This window comes from Salmo trutta, chromosome 2 (assembly GCF_901001165.1).
Source record: "Salmo trutta chromosome 2, fSalTru1.1, whole genome shotgun sequence".
Taxonomy (NCBI): domain Eukaryota; kingdom Metazoa; phylum Chordata; class Actinopteri; order Salmoniformes; family Salmonidae; genus Salmo; species Salmo trutta.
In genome coordinates, this window is record NC_042958.1 from 70,949,219 (window position 1) to 70,976,471 (window position 27,253).

Sequence of the window (27,253 nt, forward strand, 5' to 3'; positions counted from 1 at the left end):
ACAAACACACCAGTCCGAGTTAAAACTACATCTTTAATACTTAATTAAGATACTTTTGCAAAAGTACTTGACCTTCAATAATGCACTCTCGAATGAATCATTACAGAATGGCTACAGGGATCTTTTATAGCAACGATACCCCCTTCAACGTACATTGACAAACCACAGATACTTAGTAACAGTTCACAAAGGTTAAGTTTTGTATGACAGATATCAATAAAACCCATCAGACAGTAACTGCTATGTCAACAGGATTAATGGTATAACCCAGTATCTGGTCTCCTTAGAACCGTCCCTCCCTGGTACGGTATTGAACAGAACTATTTCATCCAATGGCATATATCAATTGTCAACTCTAGATACTCCCATCTCAAGCAAACCCCCTCTTGACCCTACTCCTGGACAGGCTCACTGGGGAGTGAGCCTCTAGGCCATATATTATCACAGGATAAGTGTGAGATCTAAGAGAGGACATACAAGGGTCCACACCCTACATAAAACCAGTGTCTTCCCTCAGGTAAGAACACCATACATAAAACCAGTGTCTTCCCTCAGGTAAGAACACCATACATAAAACCAGTGTCTTCCCTCAGGTAAGAACACCCTACCTAAAACCAGTGTCTTCCCTCAGGTAAGAACACCATGCGCATATAACACTTTCAATCACTTGTCACCCAGTACCTCAGCACTGACTTGGTTCATCCCAATCTATAACCAAGTTCCTCACACAAGGTTCAATTAGACCCTCAGGAATTTTTAACTATTACACCTAGTGTTCTGTGTCATTTATCACATATACATCCTATTACGGGCTTGTACATACATTTAGGTATCGACTGTTCCTGTAATTATCAACCCCATGAGTGAGGTGCCACTTACATACCGGAATGAGTCATCAACCACACAGTGCTTTTTCTAATATCAGACTTTTGGTTTAACAGGTGTCTGCTTACCTTATAATTTGATGCGCTGCACAGTGGGACGAAGATCATCCAGATGCGGTGGTCACTCACTCCTGGCAAGCTCGCCTTATGTTGGTTGGTCCTTTGCATGGAGTGATGTAAGTTTCCTTTAACAATCAGTCTTCCAGATAGATGACACAGGAACCTTGGTATAAAACTCTTTAGTAATAAAATGCTGAAATATGGATAAAACGGTGTACTACATATTCACGGAAAATGATTCAATACATTACAGAGAGTAGAAAGTCAGTCCGATACATGCATGCATACATGCATGCATACATGCATGCATGCATACATGCATGCATGCATGCATACATGCATGCATGCATGCATACATACATACATACATACATACATACATACATACATACATACATACATACATACATACATACATACATACATACATACATACATACGGAAAGTATTCAGACCCCTTGACTTTTTCCACATTTTGTAACGTTACAGCTTTATTATGAAATAGATTGAATGACTTTTTCCTCATCTATCTACACACAATATCCCATAATATAAAGAAATATCCCATAATGACAAATAAAAATAAAAGTATTCACACGCTTTACTCAGTACTTTGTTGAAGCACCTTTGGCAGCTATGACAGCATTGAGTGTTCTTGGATATTACTCTACAAGCTTGGCAACCATGTCTTTGGGGAGTTTCTCCCATTCTTCTCTGCAGATTTTCAAGCTCTGTCAGGTTGGATGGGGAGTGTCACTGCACAGCTATTTTCAGGTCTCTCCAGAGATGTTCGATTGGGTTTCAAGTCCGGGTTCTGGCTGGGCCACTCAAGGACATCAGAGACTTGTCCCAAAGCCACTCCTGCATTGTCTTTGCTGTGTGCTTAGGGTCGTTGTCCTGTTGGAAGTTGAACCTTCGCCCCAGTCTGAGGTCCTGAGATCTCTGCAGCAGGTTTTCATGAAGGATCTCTCTGTACTTTGCTCCGTTCATCTTTCCCTCGTTCCTGACTAGTTTCCCAGTCCCTGCCGCTGAAAAACATCCTCACAACATGATGCTGCCACCACCATGCTTCACCGTAGGGATGGTGCCAGGTTTCCTCCAGACGTGACGCTTGGCATTCAGGCCAAAGAGTTCAATCTTGGTTTCATCAGACCAGAGAATCTTGTTTCTCATGGTCTGAGAGTCCTTTAGGTGCCTTTTGGCATGCTCCAAGCGGGCTGTCGTGCCATTTACTGAGTGGCTTCCGTCTGGCCACACTACCATAAAGGCCTGATTGATGGAGTGCTGCAGAGATGGTTGTCATTCTGGAAGTTCTCCCATCGCCACAGAGGAGCAATGTCAGAGTGACCATCATGTTCTTGGTCACCTCCCTGACCAAGGCCCTTCTTCCCCGATTGCTCAGTTTGACCTGGCGGCCTCACCATCACACCTCCTCCATGCTTCACGGTGGGAACCACACATGCAGAGATCATCCGTTCACCTACTCTGTGTCTCACAAAGACACGACGGTTGGAACCAAAAATAAAACATTTGGACTCATCAGACCAAAGGGCAGATTTCCGCTGGTCTAATATCCATTGTTCGTGTTTATTGGCCCAAGCAAGTCTCTTCTAATTATTGGTGTCCTTTAGTAGTGGTTTCTTTGCAGCAATTCATGTTAAACAAATCAAAATATATTTTATATTTGAGATTCTTCAAATATCCACCCTTTGCCTTGATGACAGCTTTGCACACTCTTAGCATTCTCTCAACCAGCTTCATGAGGTAGTCACCTGGAATGCATTTCAATTAACAGGTGTGCCATTTTAAAGTTATGCTGAACCACACTGCTGACATTTTACGATATTTTTTAAGGTCAGTGAAAACTCGAATCTGGGCAAGGGGTGCACATATTTAAAAAAAAAATTTATTCATTACACAGCTGATTTAAAATAATTAAATATTTATTATGAGTTATTTGAACCAACTGTGTAGTCGTATTAATGCATAACCCCAAAATGTCCACCCCTTGGGGTCCCCAGGACCAAGTTTGGGAAACACTGCTATAGGTTTTTGGCAGAGTCAGCAGTCAGATCAAATAACTCAGCTTGAAAGAAATGGGAGCTTGATTAGTGGGGAGTTGCAGTAGGGTCCAAAAGCAGCTGGTCAGTGGTAGAACCTGCCAAGCTGGGTCATGGTTCTAGGTTGACTCAGAATGGACAGCTCTTTGGGAACAGTAGCATTAGAATAACAATATTGAGTTAGATGTCAGCTGGGCAGCAAGGATGACTTGTTAAACAGAACAAGACATTTGAGTAATTTTATTGAGTCACTCTATAAAAGTTAACAAAAGGAGGCAAGAAGACCAAATGCTGGAACCCAAGCCAATAACACACGGTTGCTGTTCCTGATCACTTGTTAACTCCTTCCATGTGCGAGTGTGAATGGATGACAGGGTGTGTCAATGTGTGTGAATCGGTGCATGTATTGTTTATTCACTTTAATGTGCCATCATTATGCACCAACGCAATCATTATGCAAGTTGTCATAGGTTTCACTTTTAATTTGTAATTTCATACTTCAAAACATTTTTCTTCATAACAATTATCAGATTATCTTGAACCAATAACAAATGGAATAACAATGACTTTTATTTAACTGGTAACATTGCCCAGTCCCTCAACCCAATGGTGCAACAATAGAGTGAGGGAGGGAACTGACTGTAATCAAACATGGAATGCATATATTGACTAGGAAACAACATATTAATAAATGTAGCCAATGATGCACAACACATGGCTTGGCTAGTTAGCAAGCAAGCCTACATGGAGCAGAAAACTGCTAGCCGAATTTCCAGTGGTGGAAAAAGTACCCAAGTGTCATAAAAAGTAAAGATAGCTTAATAGAAAATGACTCAAGTAAAAGTCATCCAGTAAAATACTACTTGAGTAAAAGTCAAAGTATTTGGTTTTAAATATACTTAAGTATCAAAATCATTTCAAACTCCTTATATTAAACCAGAAGGCACCATTTTCTTGTATTTTTATTTATTTACGGATAGCCAGGGGCACACTCTTACACTCAGACATTATTTACAAACAAAGCATTTGTATTTAGTGAGTCTGTCAGATCAGAGGCAATAGAGATGCCAGGAATGGTCTCTTGATAAGTGTGTGAATTGGACCATCTTCCTGTCCTGCTAAGCATTCAAAATGTAACTAGTACTTTTGGTTGTCAGGGAAAATGTATGGAGTAAAAAGTACATTTTCTTTAGGAATGTAGTAAAGTAAAAGTAGTCAAATATAAATAGTAAAGTACAGTTACCCCAAAAACTACTTAAGTAGTACTTTAAAGTATTTTTGCTGAAGTACTTTACACCACTGAGAATTTCTGTTTTTAATCAGATGATGTTACAATTTCTTACCTCTACACCAGTCGGGAAAGAGTGCTTTATCCTGCCATCAAGCATCAATTGCCCTGTTTAGTCCCTGAAAGAAAACATATTGAAAAATATATTTCCAACATTTCTCATTAGCTAGCTAGCCAGATCATCAATTCAGGATTTAAAAACGGAGTGGTTCTTCATAATTTACACATTCCTGAATTAACTAGTTCATTTAACTTTGCTTGTTCATCTAAACAGCTGATGAGATTTGCCTAATATAGTTCGCTAGGTTGGCTAGTGGGCTGATCTCGAAAGCACACACTCTGCGTTGCATGCCCCAATGGTCAAATTGAACATTTATATCAAAGTCATTAGTTTAATATTATTTATTTTTTTGAATAAATAAACATTATACTCACATTTCATGAAGTTGTTCTTTATTTTTATAGTTAGCTAAAAAAAACTTTCTCCCAAGAAATGGCTGAATGAAACACTGCTTCGTGTCATGAATTTGTTCTTAACGGACTTGCCTAGTTAAATGTTAAATAAAAAAATATATAATAATAAATGACAAAGATTATCCCAATGACTGGAGATCGCCGACTCTCATCTGAAGCCACATTTGTGGATTATAATACATGGACAGGCAAAAAAATAGATAAATTCTGTTAGCACAGAATACAGATCCACAAGCACTTTTTGAATGCGCAAATTGACCTTCCGCTGTTGTAAACGTTAGGTATTTCTGAACATTTGCTCACAAATCGTTCTACATTTCTTCTACATTTTACATTCTTAAAATACTGAGATGAAACTGAGATGAAATGTATTTGGCTAAGGTGTATGTAAACTTCTGAATTCAATTTTACATATGAGATGAGTATGTAAGATATGTAAACATTTTTTATTTTATTTTTGTAAAAAAAAATGTACAGGGACAGTGCACATTAATCAACGTTTCAGTAAAAGTGACGGTTTTAGCCAGCCGGCTAATTTTCAACCGCAGTCCCTGGGCAGGTTATTAAAAACAATTACAATATAGACAATCATTGAACAGTGAGCACACGCAGTGTAACATAGGACAAGCAAGACATAGCAACATAGGACAAGCAAGATGTAGCATATTGACAGAGCAACATAGAACAACAAGACAAAATCCATAAAAGCAACAAAGTGTTTCCACACCTCACAAGCTACAGACAACAGACAACATGGAAAGTAGCAATACACAGCTAGCGATTATGTTCACAAATCTGATTGACCTTTAGCCATGTCTTCATGCATTTTGTGAAAGTATGATATGTGGTGCAGTTATGTGTGTCTGATGGCAGTGTATTCCAGACATGGGAAGCTCTCACAGAGAAAGTGGATTTACTAAAGGTGCTTTTCCTTAAGGGAACTATACAGTCACCTCTCATGGCAGACTTTGTGGATCTGCTGCCATATGTTTGGGTTTTCTGTTTAACAAAAATACTGAGTGGAGGGAGAGCCAGGCCGTTTAGGATCTTGAATACAAGACATGCGTCGGTGTATTGCACAAGATTTTCCCAACTCAGGAGCTCATGCTTTCTGAGGATGTAACAGTGATGATGGCTATTGGGCTTCCTATCGAGCACTTTGAGAGCCTGTTTGTAGACAGGCTGAATAGGTTTTAATGTTGTATAGCAAGCTTGGCCCAACTAGTCAAGCAGTGTGTTAAGTGGGGAAGTATCATCGATTTGAAGTACAGTTTTGCTACCTCTGTGGTCAAACAATTTTGTATAAATCGGAAATTAGCTAGGTTGAATTTGGTTATTTGAATTACCTTTTTCACATGCTTTTCAAAAGAGAGGTTGGAATCAAGTATGATGCCAAGGTATTTAAAATCAGATACCACCTGGAGCTTCTCTCCCGACACATAGACATCTGGCTCAGTAGCATCTGTTGCCCTCTTTGTGAAGAACATGCAAACAGTTTTTTTTACATTGAGATGCAAACACGAGTCACTGAGCCACTTTAAAGTGACTAGTGATCCATTTATTAAAGTGGCCAATGATTTCGAGTCTGTATGTAGGCAGCAGCCTCTCTGTGTTAGTAATGGCTGTTTAACAGTCTGATGGCCTTGAAATAGAAGTTGTTTTTCAGTCTCTTGGTCCCAGCTTTGATGCACCTGTACTGACCTCGCCTTCTGGATGGAGAGGGGTGAACAAGCAGTGACTCGGGTGATTATTGTCCTTGATGATCTTTTTGGCCTTTCTGTGACATCGGGTGGTGTAGGTGTCCTGGAGGGCGGGTAGTTTGCCCCCGGTGATACGTTGTGCGGACTTCACCACCCTTTGGAGAGCCTTGCGGTTGAGGGCGGTGCAGTTGCTGTACCAGGCGGTGATACAGCCCGACAGGATGTTGCGCCTTCTTCACCACACTGTCTGTGTGGGTGGACCATTTCAGTTTGTCCGTGATGTGTATGCCAAGGAATTTAAAACTTTCCACCTTCTCCACTGCTGTACCGTCGATGTGGATAGGGGGGTGCTCCCTCTGCTGTTTCCTGAAGTCCACGATCATCATCTTTGTTTTGTTGACGTTGAGTGAGAGGTTGTTTTCCTGACATCACACTCTGAGTGCCCTCACCTCCTCCTTGTAGGCTGTCTCATCATTGTTGGTAATCAAGCCACTATTGTTGTCATCTGCAAACTTGATGATGTGCATGGCCACGCAGTCATGGGTGAACAGGGAGTACAGGACGGGGCTGAGCACGCACCCTTGTGGGGCCCCAGTGTTGAGGATCAGCGAAGTGGAGATGTTGTTTCCTACCTTCACCACCTGGGGGTGGCCCGTCAGGAAGTCCAGGACCCAATTGCACAGGGCGGGGTTGAGACCCAGGGCCTCAAGCTTATTGATGAGCTTGGAGGGTACTATGGTGATGAATGCTGAGCTGTAGTCATAGGTATTCCTCTTGTCCAGATGGGATAGGGCAGTGGTGCAGAGGGATGGCAATTGCATCGTCTGTGGACCTATTGGGGCGGTATGCATATTGTAGTGGGTCTAGGGTGGCAGGTAAGGTGGAGGTAATATGATCCTTGACTAGTCTCTCAAAGCACTTCATGATGACAGACGTGAGTGGTGGCACTGTACTATCCTCAAAGCAGGGCATAAAAGGTGTTTAGTTTGTCTGGAAGCAAGACATCGGTGTCTGTGACGTGACTGGTTTTCTTTTTGTAGTCTGTGATTGCCTGTAGACATTTCCACATACGTCTCGTGTCTGAGCCGTTGAATTGCGACTCCGCTTTGTCCCTATACCGACATTTCGCTTGTTTGATTGCCTTACGGAGGGAATAACTACACTGTTTATATTCTGCCATGTTCCCAGTCATCTTTCCATAGTTAAATGCGATGGTTTGCACTTTCAGTTTTGCTATCCATGGTTTCTGGTTAGGGAAGGTTTTAATAGTCAGTGGGTACAACATCACCTGCACTTCCTTATAAACTCACTCACTGAATCAGTGTATAAATTGATGTTAATCTCTGAGGCTGCCCAGAACATTTCCCAGTCTGCGTGATCAAAACAATCTTGAAGTTTGGATTCCGGTTGGTCAGACCAGTGTTGAATAGTTCTTGACACAGGCATATCCTGTTTGAGTTTCTACCTTTAGGACGGTAGCAGCAAGATGAGTCGTGGTCGGATTTGCTGAAGGGAGGGTGGGGGAGGGCCTTCTATACATTACAGAAGTTAGAGTAGGGGTGATTGTGTATTGCCCACACGAGTCCTACAATCAATATGCTGGTAGAATTTAGGTAGCCTTGTTCTCAAATTTGCTTTCTTAAAATCCGCAGCTACAATAAATGCAGCCTCAGGATATATGTTTTCCAGTTTGCATAGAGTCCAGTGAAGTTCCTTGGCATTTTTCCTATTTTGTTGCCTTACAACCTGGAATTAAAATTGATATTTGGGGGGTTTTGTATCACTTGATTTACACAACATGCCTACCCCCCAATACTTTGTAGAGACACCTTTTGCAGCAATTACAGCTGCAAGTCTCTTGCAGGCAAAACTGCTCCAGCTCCTTCAAGTTGGATGGGTTCTGCTGATGTACAGCAATCTTTAAGTCATACCACAGATTCTCAATTGAATTGAGGTCTGGGCTTTGACTAGGCCATTCCAAGACATTTAAATGTTTCCCCTTAAACAACTCGAGTGTTGCTTTAGCAGTATGCTTAGGGTCATTGTCCTGCTGGAAGGTGAACCTCCGTCCCAGTCTCAAATATCTGGAAGACTGAAACAGGTATCCCTCAAGATTTTCCCTGTATTTAGCGCCATCCATCATTTCTTCAATTCTGACCAGTTACCCAGTCCCTGCCTATGAAAAACATCCCCACAGCATGATGCTGCCACCACCATGCTTCACTGTTCTCGGAGTGATGAGAGGTGTTGGGTTTGTGCCAGACGTAGCGTTTTCCTTGATGGCCAAAAAGCAACATTTTAGTCTCATCTGACCAGAGTACCTTCTTCCATATGTTTGGGGAGTCTCCAACATGCGTTTTGGCAAACACCAAAAATGTTTGCAATTTTTTTTCTAGCCACTCTTCCATGAAGCCCAGTTCTGTGGAGTGGTCCTATGGACAGATACTCCAATCTCCTGCTGTGAAACTTTGCAGCTCCTTCAGGGTTATGTTTGGTCTCTTTGTTGCCTCTCTGATTAATGCCCTCCTTGCCTGGTCTGTGTGTTTAGGTGGGCGGCCCTCTTTTGGCAGGTTTGTTGTGGTGCCATATTCTTTCTATTTTTTTAATAATGGATTTAATGGTGCTCCGTGGGATGTTCAAACTTTCAGATATGTTTTTTTATAACCCAACTCTGATCTGTACTTCTCCACAACTTTGTCCCTGGCCTGTTTGGGGAGCTCCTTGGTCTTCATAGTGCTGCTTGCTTGGTGGTGCCCCTTGCTTAGTGGTGTAGCAGACTCTGGAGCCTTTCAGAACAGGTATATATACACTGAGATCATGTGACAGATCATGTGACACTTAGATTGCACACAGGTGGACTTTATTTAACTAATTATGTGACTTCTGAAGGTAATTGGTTGCACCAGATCTTATTTAGGGTCCTCATAGCAAACGGTGTGAATATATATGCACACACAACTTTCTTTTTTTATTTTTCATAATTTTTTGAAACAAGTTGATTTTTTTCATTTCACTTCACCAATTCTGCCTATTTTGTGTATGTCCATTATATGAAATCCAACTAAGAATCAATTTAAATTACAGGTTGTAATGCAACAAAATAGGAAAAACACCAAGAGGGGTGAATATCTTTTGCAAGGCACTGTATGGTCGGCATTTGATTGTAAGGAATTCTAGGTCAGGTGAACAAAAGGACTTGTTACGATTACACCTTGAGTCGTTAATCATGAAGCATACGCCCCCACCTTTCTTCTTCCCAGAGAGATGTTTATTTCTGTCGGCACGACGCATGAAGAATCCTAGTGGCTGTACCGACTCCGACAACATATCCCGAGAGAGCCATGTTTCCATGAAATAGAGAATGTTACAATCTCTGTCTCTCTGGAAAGCAACCTTGCCCTAATTTTGCCTACCTTGTTGTCTAGAGACTGAACATTGGTGAGTAATATTCTCGGAAGCGGTGGGTGGTGTGAACGCCTTCTAAGTCTGACCAGGATGCCACTCCGTCCACCTCTTCTAAGATGACGTTGTTTTGGGTCGGACTCTGGGATTAAATCAAATGTCCTGAGTGGTGGTACTAACAAAGGATCCGCTTCGGGAAAGTCGTAATCCTGATCGTAATGTTGGTAAGTTGACGTTGCTCTGCTATCCAATAGTTCTTCCCGGCTGTATGTAATAACACTTCAGATTTTCTGGGCTAACAATATAAAAAAAACTAAATACCGCATAGTTTCTTCAGGACTAGAAGTGAGGCGACTGTCTCTGTCGGCGCCATATTTTCTACTCCCTTCCTCCGGCGCTCGATGTCGCCGGTCTACTAACAACCGGTCCTGGCAACCCATTATTATGCACAACCTTCATTATGCACACCTGCACCTCATTAGTCACACCTGGACTTCATCACTTCCCTGATTACTCCCCCTTTATCTAGCATTCTGTTGTTATCACCCATCAGGCAGTATTGTTTCTATGTTTATGTTCAGATGCTACTCTATGTTCGTTCTTATAAAACTCACCGACTGCACCTGCTTCCTGACTCCCTGCGTCTGCGTTACAAACCTTGTATAAAATATGTTGAATTTGTACCTTTAAAACAATGTCAGAAGTTTTATCCACTATCAGAAACAAAATAGGCTGGGCAGCACCTCCTACTGGAGAATTTATCAATCTACAGCTACCCTTTGGTCTCCCATCTAAGATTTTAATCTTCCCTAGCCCTGCTTAGCTATGATATTTGTCACTTTACTATTACCATTGCTATTGTGAGAATGATTTTTGCGAGGTCTCCACTTAAAAACTAAATTGTTATCAAAGTCATTCCAAAAGGTAGGTTTTACTGGGAAATTAAATGTGACCATAATTTATCAATCATTAATGACGACATTTAGGCCTATATAGCATTTGAAAAGTAATCAACAATTCAACAGCAATTGTTTGAGTTCAACCCAGAATTCAACAAAGAATTGACAATACTTAGGGTTTCAAGCTCTCGTTGATTTCCAATGTAATTATATTTAGTGATATTGAATTGTTTGTTTGTCAATGCAACCAAATATCATCATTTTGAAGGAGATTTATCTTCTGCTTGGATAGGTACATCAGTGCCACTGACTTAATCTGACTTTAATTCCAGTTTGTCTACAAAAAGAAAAATATATACGTTGGATTCACATCTCCATCTCAACCCTAAATCTATTTAAAGTGCATTTAAAGTTCAATTAGAATTGATTTAGTCCTATTTTATAAGTTCGATTTTTGGTTGAGATGAAAGATGTAGACAAACTGGAATTTAAGTCAGTGTAACAAGGAACTATCCAAGCAGAAAATACATCTCCTTAAAATGTTGATATTTGGTTGCGTTGACAACCAAACACAATTCAATATCACTTTTTAAATATACAGTGCCTTGAGAAAGTATTCACACCCCTTCACTTTTTCAAAATGCTGAGTTATAACCTGAATTTAAAATGTGTAAAATAAAAAAATTGTGTTAGTGGACTGCTCACAATACCCCATAATGCCAAAGTGGAATTATGTTTTGTCATTTTTACAAATGAATTAAAAGCTAAAAGCTGAAATGTCTTGAGTCAATAAGTATTCAACCCCTTTGTTATGGAAAGCCAAAATAAGTTCAGGAGTAAAAATGTGCTTAAAAAGTTAGGGTTTAATGGCTATGATAGGAGAAAACCGGGAATCGATCAACAACATGGTAATTACGCCACAGTACTAACCTAAATGACAGAGTGAAAAGGAAGCCTGTACATAATAAAAAATATTCCAAAACATGCAATAAAGCACTAGAGTAAAACTGCTAAATATTTGCCAATGAAATGTACTTTATGTCCTGAATACAAAGTGTTATATTTGGGGTAAATCCAAAACAACACATCACTGAGAACCACTCTATTTTTTCAAGCATGGTGGTGGCTGCATCATGTTCTGGGTATGCTTGTCATCGGCAAGGACAAGGGAGTTTTTTGGGGGATAAAAAGAACAGAATAGGGTTAAGCACATGCAAAATCTGTGGTGGTTAATTTCTGTATTATCAAATGAGGAGAGACAAACTTATCCCACAAGTTAGAGTTATACTTAAACTGAATCATTATTAGTGAGAGCTCTGCAATAGCAATGGCTGGTCGACGAACCACCCTCAGATGATTAGTTGAGAGCCGCGACACAAAGGCTACAAAAATATTTTATAGCAAAGATCCACCCCATAGTCTACATGACAAACAACAGATGTGTGGAATGTGTCACAAGGTGAGACTTGATAAATGAGAAAGGAGTATCCCGCAGCCAGAGAGTTATCTATAATACCTAACTAATTCTGATTCTTCTGCCACAAATCCTAGAGGAAAACCTGGTTCACTCTGCTTTCCAGCAGACACTGGCAGACAAATTCACCTTTCTGCAGGATAACAACCTAAAACACAAGGCCAAATATGCACAGCAGTTGGTTACCAAGACAACACTGAATGTTCTAGTTACAGTTCTGACTTAAATCGGCTTAAAAATCTATGGCAAGACTTGAAGATGGCTGTCTAGCAATCATCTAGCAACTTGACAGAATTTGTTTTAAAGAAAAATGTGCAACTATTGTACAATCATAGATCACTTCACCTGTACATAGCCCATCCAACTACCTCATCACCATATTGTTATTTATTTTGCTCCTTTGCACCCCAGTACCGCTACTTGCACACTCATCTTCTGCACATCTATCACCCCAGTGTTTCATTTGCCATACTGTAATAATTTCGCCACTATGGCCTATTTATTGCCTCACCCCCCTTATCCTACCTCATTTGCACACACTGTATATAGACTTTCTCTATTGTATTATTGTGACTGTATGTTTGTTTATTCCATGTGTAACTCTGTGTTGTTGTTTGTGTCGCACTGCTTTGCTTTATCTTGGCCAGGTCGCAGTTGTAAATGAGAACTTGTTCTCAAGTAGCCTACCTGGTTAAATATAGGTGAAAAAATATATATAATTTTAAAAAAATACAGGTGTGCTCTCAGAGACTTACCCAGAAAACTCACAGCTGTAATCGTTGCCAAAGGTGATTCTAACATGTATATGATTCTAACATTTTATTTGTAATAAATTAGCAAACATTTCTAAAGACCTGTTTTTGCTTTGTCATTATTGGGTATTGTGTGTAGATTGATGAGGGGGAAAAAAAACACTTATCCATTTTAGAATAAGACTGTAATGTAACAAAATGTGAAAGTCAAGGGGTCTGAATATTTTCTGAATGCACTGTATGTGTCCCCCCTCCCATCTCTCTCTCGCTCCCTCTTCTTTTCTCCCTCATGCTCAGTCTTGGTACCCCTCTTTCCCTTTCTGCCTCTGCCCATCTCTCTCTATAGAAAATAAAGAACCACATTTCTTCTCTGGTTAACAAGTGCCTCCACATGGTGGCATGGTTTCTTTAACCTTGAGTTCCTTGCAAAATCAGCAGAGATTCCATTTCACATAAAATAGTTATTCAGGATTGGTGTATGATAGCTTGAGGCGATCCCATGACTACTGCACATTGTAATCCAGGATATAAAAATATTTTATCTCAGGGAATGTCTTGATCACACAGAGCTGAGATATTGATGGCTGAAGTATTGGCGATAGCCTGGTGGTAATTTGTTACATGAAACTTAACTGGCCATAAAGCTGATGGAAAGTGGAGATATAAAGTGGTGCATGTGATCCATGTGACGATACTCTTGAATAGAATAGGAGGCTTTTGTCCCTCTTCTAGCTAGAGATATTCTGTCACTGTACCACCATCATCATGGAAACACATTGGTAAAAAATGAAAAGCAAAAACAGCTCATGCACAATGATTTCCACATTTTTCAAATTCTGTTTGTGTGTGCGCACGTGTGTGTGTGTGTGCATGCATGCAAGTGCATGCTCATGTGCATGTGTGTAGTTTGGAGAGCCACATATGGATTGATTTAAATATGTTGTTTCCACACGTCACAGACATTCAATAATTATACATGATCATACACAGAAGCAACCAAGGGGTGTCAAAGTCAATTGAAGTTCACATGATATCCAGATTCAATAGGACTAATTACCAACCAGGCCTATTTGCATTCACCCCTCATGTTCTTTTTAAATGACCTGCTTCAGCTTCGTTCAGCTTTATTGAGCAAAAAAAATCAATGGTTAGTTATGTACTGAGATATACAGTTGAAGAAGCAACCAGCAGTTGTTACATACATTTTTGTACTTATACATTAATGATATGTACTAGGAGTGAAACGGTACGTGTATTCGTATTGAACCGTTCGGTACAGGGTGCACGGCGCACGGTTCGGTACGCACTGCGAACCGAACAATACATTAATCATAAATTATAGCGAGGGGGAAAAAATATATATATTTCATTGTAAAAAAATATATATTATTACGTAAACCAATGGCGTGTAAATTAACGTGGGAAAAATATCCACATAGTAATAAAGTTGTTTCGTCTCGTAGCTGTATGCCGCTCTGCTCAATAGTTATTTCACTCCAGCGAGAACAGAGCTGAGAGACTGTTGAGAGACAAATCAAGCAGCAATTAGCTTATGAAGGAACAGAGCTGAGAGACCATCGTAGCGGCAATTAGCTTATGAAGGAATTAACAGTAAGCTAAATGCAAAGGACCAACATGGCAAGCATTGGCGAGCCACAACTAGAAGACGCCCCAGTATCATTCAGGTCTGCCGTCTGAGAACATTTCGGTTTCCCTGTAAACTATAACGGGATTGCCAAAGAGTGGTGGATAAAACATCTACAACATGTAGGCTCTGTCCATTGCCGATTGCCTATTCGAGTGGCAATACGAGTAACATGACTACTCAAATCAAATCAAATCAAATTTATTTATATAGCCCTTCGTACATCAGCTGAAATCTCAAAGTGCTGTACAGAAACCCAGCCTAAAACCCCAAACAGCAAGCAATGCATGTGAAAGAAGCACGGTGGCTGGGAAAAACTCCCTAGGAAAAACTCCTGAGAAAGGCCAAAAACCTAGGAAGAAACCTAGAGAGGAACCAGGCTATGAGGGGTGGCCAGTCCTCTTCTGGCTGTGCCGGGTGGATATTATAACAGAACATGGTCAAGATGTTAAAATGTTCGTAAATGACCAGCATGGTCAAATAATAATAATCATAGTAATTGTCGAGGGTGCAACAAGCACGTCCGGTGAACAGGTCAGGGTTCCGTAGCCGCAGGCAGAACAGTTGAAACTGGAGCAGCAGCATGGCCAGGTGGACTGGGGACAGCAAGGAGTCATCATGCCAGGTAGTCCCGAGGCATGGTCCTAGGGCTCAGGTCCTCCGAGAGAAAGAGAGAATTAGAGAGAGCATATTTACATTCACACAGGACACCGGATAAGACAAGAGAATACTCCAGATGTAACAGACTGACCCTAGCCCCCCGACACATAAACTACTGCAGCATAAATACTGGAGGCTGAGACAGGAGGGATCAGAAGACACTGTGGCCCCATCCGATGATACCCCCGGACAAGGCCAAACAGGCAGGATATAACCCCACCCACTTTGCCAAAGCACAGCCCCCACACCACTAGAGGGATATCTACAACCACCAACTTACCGTCCGAAGACAAGGCCGAGTATAGCCCACAAAGATCTCCGCCACGGCACAACCCAAGGGGGGGGCGCCAACCCAGACAGGAAGACCACGTCAGTGGCTCAACCTACTCAAGTGACGCACCCCTCCCATGGACGGCATGGAAGAACACCAGTAAGTCAGTGACTCAGCCCCTGTAAAAGGGTTAGAGGCAGAGAATCCCAGTGGGAAGAGGGGAACCGACAAGGCAGAGACAGCAAGGGCGGTTCGTTGCTCCAGCCTTTCCGTTCACCTTCACACTCCTGGGCCAGACTATACTTAATCATAGGACCTACTGAAGAGATAAGTCTTCAGTAAAGACTTAAAGGTTGAGACTGAGTCTGCGTCTCTCACATGGGTAGGCAGACCATTCCATAAAAATGGAGCTCTATAGGAGAAAGCCCTACCTCCAGTCATTTGCCCCGACATCACCCCAAAGTGCCAAATGGTGGGACTAGGCCAAAAATGACACGGCAACCACTTCTCCCCACAGCCTTCAGGCAACAGTATGCTGCTGACTCCGGTAGGGCTAAAGAAATCAACGCAGAGATGGCAAAATTCATGGCGGCAGATATGAGACCCTTCTCTGTGGTAGAAAATGCAGGGTTCAGAAATATGTTTAAAGTGGTCAAGCCGCGCTTCACTATTCCTTCCCCTACACATTTTGCCCAGACATTAATACCTGCCTTATACAAAAAAACTAAAGAACAACTTGACAGTGAGTTGTCAGAAATGCGGTCTGTTGCTCCTAACAACAGACAGTTGGACGTCTAGAGCTACGGAGAGCTACCTTACTGTAACGGCTCATTTCATTACGGCAGAGGGAGAGATAAAAAGCCATGTCCTTCAAACACGTCCCCTTGACAGGAGTCGCACCAGTGTAAACTTGGGGGAAGAGCTAAGGGAAGTTGTTGCAGTGTGGAAGTTGGAGAGGGATAATGTAACGATTCCTGTGACCGCTGACAACCCTAGAAAAATTGTAAATGCAGTTGCACTAGCTGGATTGGGGCCACAGATAGGATGCTTTGCTCACGTTATTAATCTAAAATCTCAAAAAGCAATGTCAGTGAATCCAATCTCTCGCCTCCTAGCAAAGATCAGGAAGGTGGTATCCTTCTTTCATAAAAGCACAACTGCTGCACATGTTTTCAAGACAAAACAGGAGATGCTGGAGCTGCCAAACCACATACTAATCGAAGATGTCCCTACTAGATGGAATTCAAGCCATGACATGGCTGAGAGATACCTTGAGCAGAAAGTTGGTGTATTCTACACGGACTGATCAAGCTGTGAGAAAGAATGTCAAAGATAGTGTGACTTTGTCTGAAAATGACAAGACTAGCTGAGGAAGTTATCAAAGTGTGCAAACCTCTCAAAACAGTCACAACACTGATATGCACTGAGAGCCTTCCATCCGTTTCCATGGTCCTGCCTATGAAAACAATGATCCTGAAATCAATGGTGAAATCTGATGAAGATGAACCCGCATTAAGGGATGTCAAGACTGCTATCAGAGTTAACCTGGAGCCTAGATATGCTGACCCTGGTGTTCAAGACTTCTTACACAAGAGCACCGCTTTGAACCCCCGGTTCAAGTCCCTGCTGCACCTGGATGCTGCTGCTCGTCAGAGTCTACAATGAACTCACTGCAGAGATTTTGACCAATATACAACAAGTATTGCATTTATTTTGTTAATGTGACTTTTATTAATGAGTGATTTAACAATTCATTATAAAGTACTAATTGTAATTGTTATAAGTGTCTGATATATATTTCTAAAAACAAATCATATTTTTAAAGCCACTTCAGAGATAATAATTTTCATATAATTCTGCAGGGTCAAGCCACAGATACCACAGGAGCCAACCCCTCTCCAGAGACGGCAGACGACAGGGGTTGTCCTCCAGAAAAAAAGTCTGCCATGGCTGAGCTTTTTGGGGAGATGTTCACGACCCAGGAGCAGGGAACCAAGTCAAAGGTCATAGAGGAGGAGGTGACCTCATACAGGGAAGTGGACTGTATTCCCCTGGATGCTGATCCACTTACATGGTGGAAGACCAAAGAGTTAATATACCCTCAGGTTACCATGTTAGCAAGGCACTACCTGGCTGTGCCTGGGACCTCTGTCCCTAGCGAGAGGGTATTCTCCACAGCGGCTGACATTGTCACAGCAAGCCGATCTGTGCTCACTGCAGATAATGTGGATAGACTAATGTTCTTAAAGAAAAATTTGAAAATCTAATAAAGTTAAATTTTTTTCAAGTAACCAGTCTCAAGTGGTCCTATTTTGTTTAAGGCACTGCTATGTGACTTAATGTTGATATATGCTGCTGGACTATGCACTCTTGTTGAAGTTCTGTTTTAAATGACTTTTTATTTCATGTTATAAGGCAGGCACCGCTGTTTTTTGTTGTCCCTTTGTTTCCATATGCTCCTGGGAATTCAAGCTACCTGTAACGAGTGAGCTGAGAGTCGGGAAGCAAGTTCAGGGAGTGAAAACATTTCATTAGTAAATCAAGGAACACAAACAGCCCACCGACATAAAACAGGAACAATGACGACTGGGGAAGAAATCAAAGGGAGTGACATATAAAGGGCAGGTAATCAATGAGGTGATGGAGTCCAGGTGAGTGTCATTATGCACCTAACGCTGGTGACAGGTGTGTGTGCCCTAACAAGCAGCCTGGTGACCTAGAGGCTGGAGAGGGAGAACACGTGACACTACCCATGTATACTATTATAATAAATGGAAAATGTAAATCCAAATGACATATTTCTCAGGCATTTATTTTGTCGAACCGTGACACCGAACCGTGACACCACTGTACCATATCGTACCGAACTGACCGTGAGTTTTGTGAACCGCTTTACCCCTAATATGTACCCATTTGATTCTTGAAGAATATAACTTATAAATGTCTCATGAACTTAGTTCAACTGTCACACTCCATCAGAACCCAAAATATATGCATGTTTTACTCCAATGTTTATAAACAAAGTAAATGAAAACAAACACTATAGCCTCAAAACATTGATGAAACTATACATAGATGGTCACTCTTGCATCCATAACTCTGAATTTAAGAAGGATTACATTTCTCGAGCCCCATCCCTCAGCTTTATACCAAACACTTTGTTTCTAATCAAATCAAATCAAAGTTTTTGTCACGTGCGCCGAATACAGGTGTAGACCTTACAGTGAAATGCTTACTTACAGGCTCTAACCAATAGTGCAAAAAAGGTATTAGGTGAACAATAGGTAGGTAAAGAAATAAAACAACAGTAAAAAGACAGGCTATATACAGTAGCGAGGCTATAAAAGTAGCGAGGCTACATACAGACACTGGTTAGTCAGGCTGATTGAGGTAGTATGTACATATAGATATGGTTAAAGTGACTATGCATATATGATGAACAGAGAGTAGCAGTAGCGTAAAGAGGGGGTGGCGGGACACAATGCAGATAGCCCGGTTAGCCAATGTGCGGGAGCACTGGTTGGTCGGCTCAATTGAGGTAGTATGTACATGAATGCATAATTAAAGTGACTATGCATATATGATAAACAGAGTAGCAGCAGCGTAAAAAGAGGGGTTTGGGGGGGCACACAATGCAAATAGTCTGGGTAGCCATTTGACTACCTGTTCAGGAGTCTTATTGCTTGGGGGTAAAAACTGTTGAGAAGCCTTTTTGTCCTAGACTTGGCACTCTGGTACCGCTTGCCATGCGGTAGTAGACAGAACAGTCTATGACTGGGGTGGCTGAGGTCTTTGACAATTTTTAGGGCCTTCCTCTGACACTGCCTGGTGTAGAGGTCCTGGATTGCAGGCAGCTTAGCCCCAGTGATGTACTGGGCCGTGCGCACTACCCTCTGTAGTGCCTTGCGGTCAGATGCCGAGCAGTTGCCGTACCAGGCAGTGATGCAACCAGTCAGTATGTTCTCGATGTTGCAGCTGTAGAACCTTTTGAGGATCTCAGGACCAATGCCAAATCTTTCTAGTTTCCTTAGGGGGAATGGTATGTTTGGACCATTCTAGTTTGTTGTTGATGTGGACACCAAGGAACTTAAAGCTCTCAACCCGCTCCACTACAGCCCCGTCGATGAGAATGGGGGCGTGCTCGGTCCTCCTTTTCCTGTAGTCCACAATCATCTCCTTAGTCTTGGTTATGTTGAGGGATAGGTTGTTATTCTGGCACCACCCGGCCAGGTCTCTCACCTCCTCCCTATAGGCTGTCTCATCGTTGTCGGTGATCAGGCCTACCACTGTTGTGTCATCTGCAAACTTAATGATGGTGTTGGAGTCGTGCCTGGCCATGCAGTCGTGGGTGAACATGGAGTACAGGAAGGGGACTGAGGACGCATCGCTGGGGAGCTCCAGTGTTGAGGATTAGCGTGGCAGATGTGTTGCTACCTACCCTTACCACCTGGGGGTGGCCCGTCAGGAAGTCCAGGATCCAGTTGCAGAGGGAGGTGTTTAGTCTCAGGATCCTTAGCTTAATGATGAGCTTTGAAAACTAACTAAAACATATTCAAAGATGACAAAAAATGTAATGTGATACAATATATATGGTGTTGAACGCTGAGTTGTAGTCAATGAATTGCATTCTCACATAGGTGTTCCTTTTGTCCAGGTGGGAAAGGGCAGTGTGGAGTGCAATAGAGATTGAATCATCTGTGGATCTGTTTGGGTGGTATGCAAATTGGAGTGGGTCAAATCAAAATCAAATTTATTTATATAGCCCTTCGTATATCAGCTGAAATCTCAAAGTGCTGTACAGAAACCCAGCCTAAAACCCCAAACAGCAAGCAAAGCATGTGAAAGAAGCACGGTGGCTAGGAAAAACTCCCTAGGAAAAACTCCCTAGAAAGGCCAAAAACCTAGGAAGAAACCTAGAGAGGAACCAGGCTATGAGGGGTGGCCAGTCTTCTTCTGGCTGTGCCGGGTGGATATTATAACAGAACATGGTCAAGATGTTAAAATGTTCATAAATTACCAGCATGGTCAAATAATAATAATCATAGTAGTTGTCGAGGGTGCAACAAGCACGTCCGGTGAACAGGTCAGGGTTCCGTAGCCGCAGGCAGAACAGTTGAAACTGGAGCAGCAGCATGGCCAGGTGGACTGGGGACAGCAAGGAGTCATCATGCCAGGTAGTCCCGAGGCATGGTCCTAGGGCTCAGGTCCTCCGAGAGAAAGAAAGAAAGAGAGAAAGAGAAAGGTCTAGGGTTTCTGGGATAATGGTGTTGATGTGAGCCATTGCCAACCTTTCAAAGCACTTCATGGCTACGGATATGAGTGCTATGAGTCTGTAGTCATTTAGGCAGGTTGCCTTTGTGTTGTTGGGCACAGGGACTATGGTGGTCTGCTTGAAACATGTTGGTATTACAGACTCAATCAGGGAGATGTTGAAAATGTCAGTGAAGACACCTGCCAGTTGGTCAGCACATGCCCGGAGCACACGTCCTGGTAATTTTTTTCCTTCTGTTTGCATATTTAACATGATAGAAATTTGGTTGAACTGATTTAAGTTTCCCTGCATTAAAGTCTCCAGCCACTAGGAGCGCCGCCACTGGGTGAGTGGTTTCCGTTTTTTTTATTTCCTTATACAGCTGACTGAGTGTGGTAAATAAACAGCCACGAAAAGTATAGCTGAAAACTCTCTAGGCAAGTAGTGTGGCTGCAATTTATCACAATATACTCTACTTCAGGTGAGCAAAATCTAGAGACCGCCCCCCCGTGCTGTTCTATCTTGCCGGTGCAGCGTATATCCCGCTAGCTGAATATCCATGTCGTCATTCAGCCATGATTCTGTGAAACATAGGATACTACATTTTTTGATGTGCCGTTGGTAGGATATTTGTGATCGTACCTCATCTAATTTATTGTCCAATGATTGCACGTTGGCGAGCAGTATTGACGGTAACGGCAGCTTTCCCAGTTGCCTTCTCCGGGTCCTGACCAGGCATCCGGCTTTTTCTCCTCTGTACCTGCGTCGCTTCCTCTTGCAAACAACGGGGACGTTGGCCCTGTGGGGTGTTTGGAGAATGTCCTGTGCGTCCTACTTGTTGTAGAAAAAATCTTTGTCTAATCCGAGGTGAGTGATCGCTGTCCTGATATCCAGAAGCTCTTTTCTGCCGTAAGATACGGTTGCAGAAACATTATGTACAAAATAAGTTACAAATAACATGAAAAAAACAACATAATAGCACAATTGGTTGGGCGCCCGTAAAACTGCTGCCATTTCTTCCGGCGCCATTTTAAACTTCTACTGCTGATTGCTGCTTTAAGGTTGACTGTAAAACTTCCTTCCAGCTCAGCCTTGAGGCCGAGGGAAAAAGTCACATTGCTGGAGCAGCAGAAGAGACTGGAATGCCTGAATGAATCCACACTGCAGTTCCATTGAGAGACTGTAAGGCAGTGGCTTCGTCCAAAATGGTACCCTATTCCCTTTTTGGTGCATTAATTTTGACCAGGGCCATAGTGTGAAGTGACTTAATTTTCCCTTCCTCTTTTTTTATACAGCTGAACAAATAGTCCCACACTTCTTTAAAGTGATATTTGGTTGGTAGGCCTACTCATATTTCAATTCCAACTAAAGATTTAAATTTGATCTCTGCCTGGGTATAGCCTACCAAAAAAAGAACATATCGATGTGTCAAAAAGGAAAGAGTGCATTTTTATATTTCATGTTTGGAGTGTTCCCGAAATGACACCCCCTAATCTTCTTAATCTAACCTGAGGCATTGCTCATCAAATCGACATTGGGTATTGAAACAATGATGTTATGATAAGAGGTTGGCAGACTGGTGGGGCTGAGAAGTAGACAGGTCTGTGCATCGCTGTCTCTCCCAATCAAGCACAGGGTCTAAATGAAGTCCCCCTTTTCATCATTATTCTCAACCAACCCCCTTCACACATTCCCTCCTCTGACCCTCCACCCACGTCCCCACCCCCACCAGGCCACTGCAGTCATGATACAGATGGTATTATAAGTTCAACGGTTGCCTAGCAACTGAGTTGAGATTTGCAAGTAGGACCATACACAGTAGAGAATTAACAGTGTTTAGAGTTGTGTTTGGGGGGGGGATTGTGTATGTGCATAGCAATACCTCAGTCTTAAGTTCTGTTCTATACATTGTAGCTTCTGTTCCCCAAGTATTATTCTTCAGTTCCCCATGCATTAGCCTACAGTTTGTTCATTTGTTACACTTACTTCCACTTTTTCGGAGTTTTGGGGGGAAATAGTGCTTCTAACGAAAATATTACATGAAAGCTATTTCAAGTCCATAAAAGTGCAATGTCACTCTTGACCTATGATAATGTTTAATATATCCTCTTTCTCCCCCTCTTTCCCCTTCGCTATCTCTCTCCGCTCTCTCTCTCTTTCTCCCTCTCTCTTTATTTTCTCTCTCTAATTCATCATCACCGCTGAGGCAGACTTCCTGAGACTCTTCATGAGACTCTTTGTTTAATGAAGCAATCAATTAAACAGAAACTCTTCGAGGGCCATGTCACAATAACGCCTAACCACTCTCTATTAATTGAGTTTTCTCCAATTGGGGCATAATTTCATGCACATTACACGGCATCCACCTTCATACTACTTTCCCTATTCTAAGGGCTCTATTCAAACAGATCCGCTTTAGCCGACATCCGCATAGCTGTTGTTTTGGCGGTGTCGGAGGTGGAACTGTGTTAGAGCTGTCAAATTCACAAGCAGCTCCTGGCATTATACCTAAAGCGGACATTGCCATTGGTTGCAAGGAGTCACATTACGAGAAATCCCATGCAGCCCTGTTTATAAATTTGAACACTGGAATGTGAGATGTAATCTACACCTCCATTAGGCTGATAGAAATCCTCATTTTTTTAAAAATAATTTGCAATTTCGGCATCATTATTTCTTTATAGTCACAACTGTCCCGTGAGAGATTTTTTTTGCACCCCCAAAAAATGTTGGGATTTTAGTTTTAGACTAAAATAACCAGGAATTCAGCATAAAAAAATAATCTGTTGCCAAGTATTCCCACAAATCAAAAAATTGATGTGATCGTGTCTCAATGCTATCAAGGTATTAAATTATTGTCATTTTCAAATAATCTCTTTTGGGCTTAGTTGTGGTCAATTTTGTATTTATTTTTACTATTTATTTTTTATTTCACCTTCATTTAACCAGGTAGGCCAGTTCAGAACAAGTTCTCATTTACAACTGCGACCTGGCCAAGATAAAGCAAAGCAGTGCGACACAAACAACAACACAGAGTTACACATGGAATAAACAAACGTACAGTCAATAACACAATAGAAAAAAACTATATACAGTAGGTGAAAATGAGGTAAGATTAGGGAAGTAAGGCAATAAATAAGCCGTAGTGGCGAAGTAATTACAATTTAGCTATTAAACACTGGAGTGATAGATGTGCAGAAGATGAATGTGCAAGTAGAGATACTGGGGTGCAAAGGAGCAAAATATACATATATATATCTACAATATGGGGATGAGGTAGTTGGATGGGCTATGTACAGGTGCAGTGATCTGTGAGCTGCCCTGACAGCTGATGCTTAAAGTTAGTGAGGGAGATATAAGTCTCCAGCTTCAGTGATTTTTGCAATTCGTTCCAGTCATTGGCAGTAGAAAACTGGAAGGAAAGGCGGCCAAAGGAGGAATAGGCTTTGGGGATGACCAGTGAAATATACCTGCTGGAGCGCGTGCTATGGGTGGGTGCTGCTATGGTGACCAGTGAGCTGAGATAAGGCGGGGCTTTACCTAGCAAAGACTTATAGATGACCTGGAGCCAGTGGGTTTGGCGACGAATATGAAGCGGGGGCCAGCCAACGAGAGCATACAGGTCGCAGTGGTACGTAGTATATGAGGCTTTGGTGACAAAACGGATGGCACTGTGATAGACTGCATCCAGTTTGCTGAGTAGAGTGTTGGAGGCTATTTTATTAAATGACATCGCCAAAGTCAAGGATCAGTAGGATAGTCAGTTTTGCGAGGGTATGTTTGGCAGCATGAGTGAAGGATGCTTTGTTTGCAAAATAGGAAGCCGATTCTAGATTTAATTTTGGATTGGAGATGCTTAATGTGAGTCTGGATGGAGAGTTTACAGTCTAACCAGACACCTAGGTATTTGTCCATTTGTATTTGTCAGAACCATCCAGAGTAGTGATGCTGGACGGGCGGGCAGATGCGGGCAGCGATCGGTTGAAGAGCATGCATTTAAGAGCAGTTGGAGGCCACAGACGGAGAGTTGTATGGCATTGAAGCTCGTCTGGAGGTTAGTTAACAGTGTCCAAAGAGGGGCCAGAAGTATACAGAATGGTGTCATCTGCGTAGAGGTATTTCAGAGAATCACCAGCAGCAAGAGCGACATCATTGATGTATACAGAGAAAAGAGTCGGTCCTAGAATTGAACCCTGTGGCGCACCCCAATAGAGACTGCCAGAGGTCCGGACAACAAGCCCTCTGATTTGACACACTGAACTCTGACTGAGAAGTAGTTGGTGAACCAGTCATTTGAGAAACCAAGGCTGTTGAGTCTGCCGATAAGAATGTGGTGACTGACAGAGTCGAAAGCCTTGGCCAGGTCGATGAATACGGCTGCACAGTATTGTCTTTTATCAATGGCGGTTATGATATTGTTTAGGACCTTGAGCATGGCTGAGGTGCACCCATGACCAGCTCGGAAACCAGATTGCATAGCGGAGAAGGTTCGGTGGGATTTGAAATGGTCAGTGATCTGTTTGTTAACTTGGCTTTCTTACAAAGGCAGGGTAGGATTTATTTTTTATTTTTACTTTTATTTAACTAGGCAAGTCAGTTTAGAACAAATTCTTATTTTAAATGACGGCCTAGGAAGAGTGGGTTAACTGCCTTGTTCAGGGGCAGAACGACAGGTTTGTACCGTGTCATCTCGGGGATTCGATCTTGCAACCTTTCGGTTACAAGTCCAACGCTCTAACCACTAGTCTGCCTCCCGCCCCGGCCTAGGTCTGTAACAGTTTGGGTCTAGAGTGTCTCCCCTTTGAAGAGGTGGATGACCGCGGCAGCTTTCCAATCTTTAGGGATCTCAGAGGATACGGAAGAAAGGTTGAACAGGCTAATAATAGGGGTTGCAACAATTGTGGCGGATAATTTTAGAAAGAGAGGGTCCAGATTGTCTAGCCAGCTATCTGGATTTGGGTGAAGGAGAAATGGGGGAGGTTTGGGAAAGTTGCTGTGGGGGGTGCAGGGCTGTTGACCGGGGTAGGGGTATACAGGTGGAAAGCATGGCCAGCCGTAGAAAAATGCTTATTGAAATTCTCAATTATTGTGGATTTATCGGTGGTGACCATGTTTCCTAGCCTCCGTGCAGTGGGCAGCTGGGAGGAGGTGCTCTTATTCTCCATGGACTTTACAATGTCCCAGAACTTTTTGGAGTTTGTGCTACAGGATGCAAATTTAATTTTGAAAAAGCTAGCCTTTGCTTTCCTAACTGCCTGTGTATATTGGTTCCTAACTTCCCTGAAAAGTTGCATATCGCGGGGGCTATTCGATGTTAATGCAGGATGTTTTTGTGCTGGTCAAGGGCAGTCAGGTCTGGAGTGAACCAAGGGCTATATCTACTCCTGGTTCAGCATTTTTTGAATGGGGCATGCTTATTGCAGATCTCAAGCAACTGCACACACAAACATGCTCTGGGCAGACTCATGTGAACGAGGGTAAGGCCCTACAGAGAAGTGTGTTGCAGGCTGCCTGTCTCCAAGTGGCAACCAAGGACAGTGGGAATGGCGCTTTTGCCACTTGTCTATAGAATATACACTGAGTATACAAAACATTAAGAACAACTGCTCTTTCCATGACATAGACTGACCAGGTGAATCCAGGTGAAAGCTATGATCCCTTATTGATGTCACTTGTTAAATCCACTTCAATTAGTGTATATAAAGGGGTGGAGACAGGTTAAAGAAGGATTTTTAAGCCTTGAGACAATTGAGACATGGATTATGTATGTGTGCCATTCAGAGGGTGAATTGGCAAGACAAAAATGTAAGTGACTTTGAACAGGGTATGGTAGTAGATGCCAGGTGCACCGGTTTGTGTCAAGAACTGCAATGCTGCTGTGTTTTTCACACTCAACAGTTTCCCATGTGTATCAAGAATGGTCCACTACCCAAAGGACATCAAGCCAATCTGACACAACTGTGGGAAGCTTTGGAGTCAACATGGGCCAGCATCCCTGTGGAACGCTTTCGACACCTTGTGGAGTCCATGCCCCGGCAAATTGAGGCTGTTCTGAGAGCAAAAGGTGGGGGGTGCAACTCAATATTAGGGAGGGGTTCTTAATGTTTGGTATTCTCAGTGTAAACTTCTTTTGAATCATTTTGCAGTGCATATTTTACATTTTAGTCATTTAGCAGATGCTCTTATCCAGAGCGACTTACAGGGTGAGTGCATACAGGGTGGCAGGTAGCCTAGTGGTTAGAGAGTTGCACTAGTAACCGAAAGGTTGCAAGATTGAATCCTCGAGCTGACACGGTAAAAATCTGTCGCTCTGCCCCTGAACAAAGCAGTTAACCCACTCTTCCGAGGCCGTCATTGAAAATAAGAATGTGTTCTTAACTGACTTGCCTAGTTAAATGAAGGTAAAATTAAAAAAAAAAACATTTTCATACTG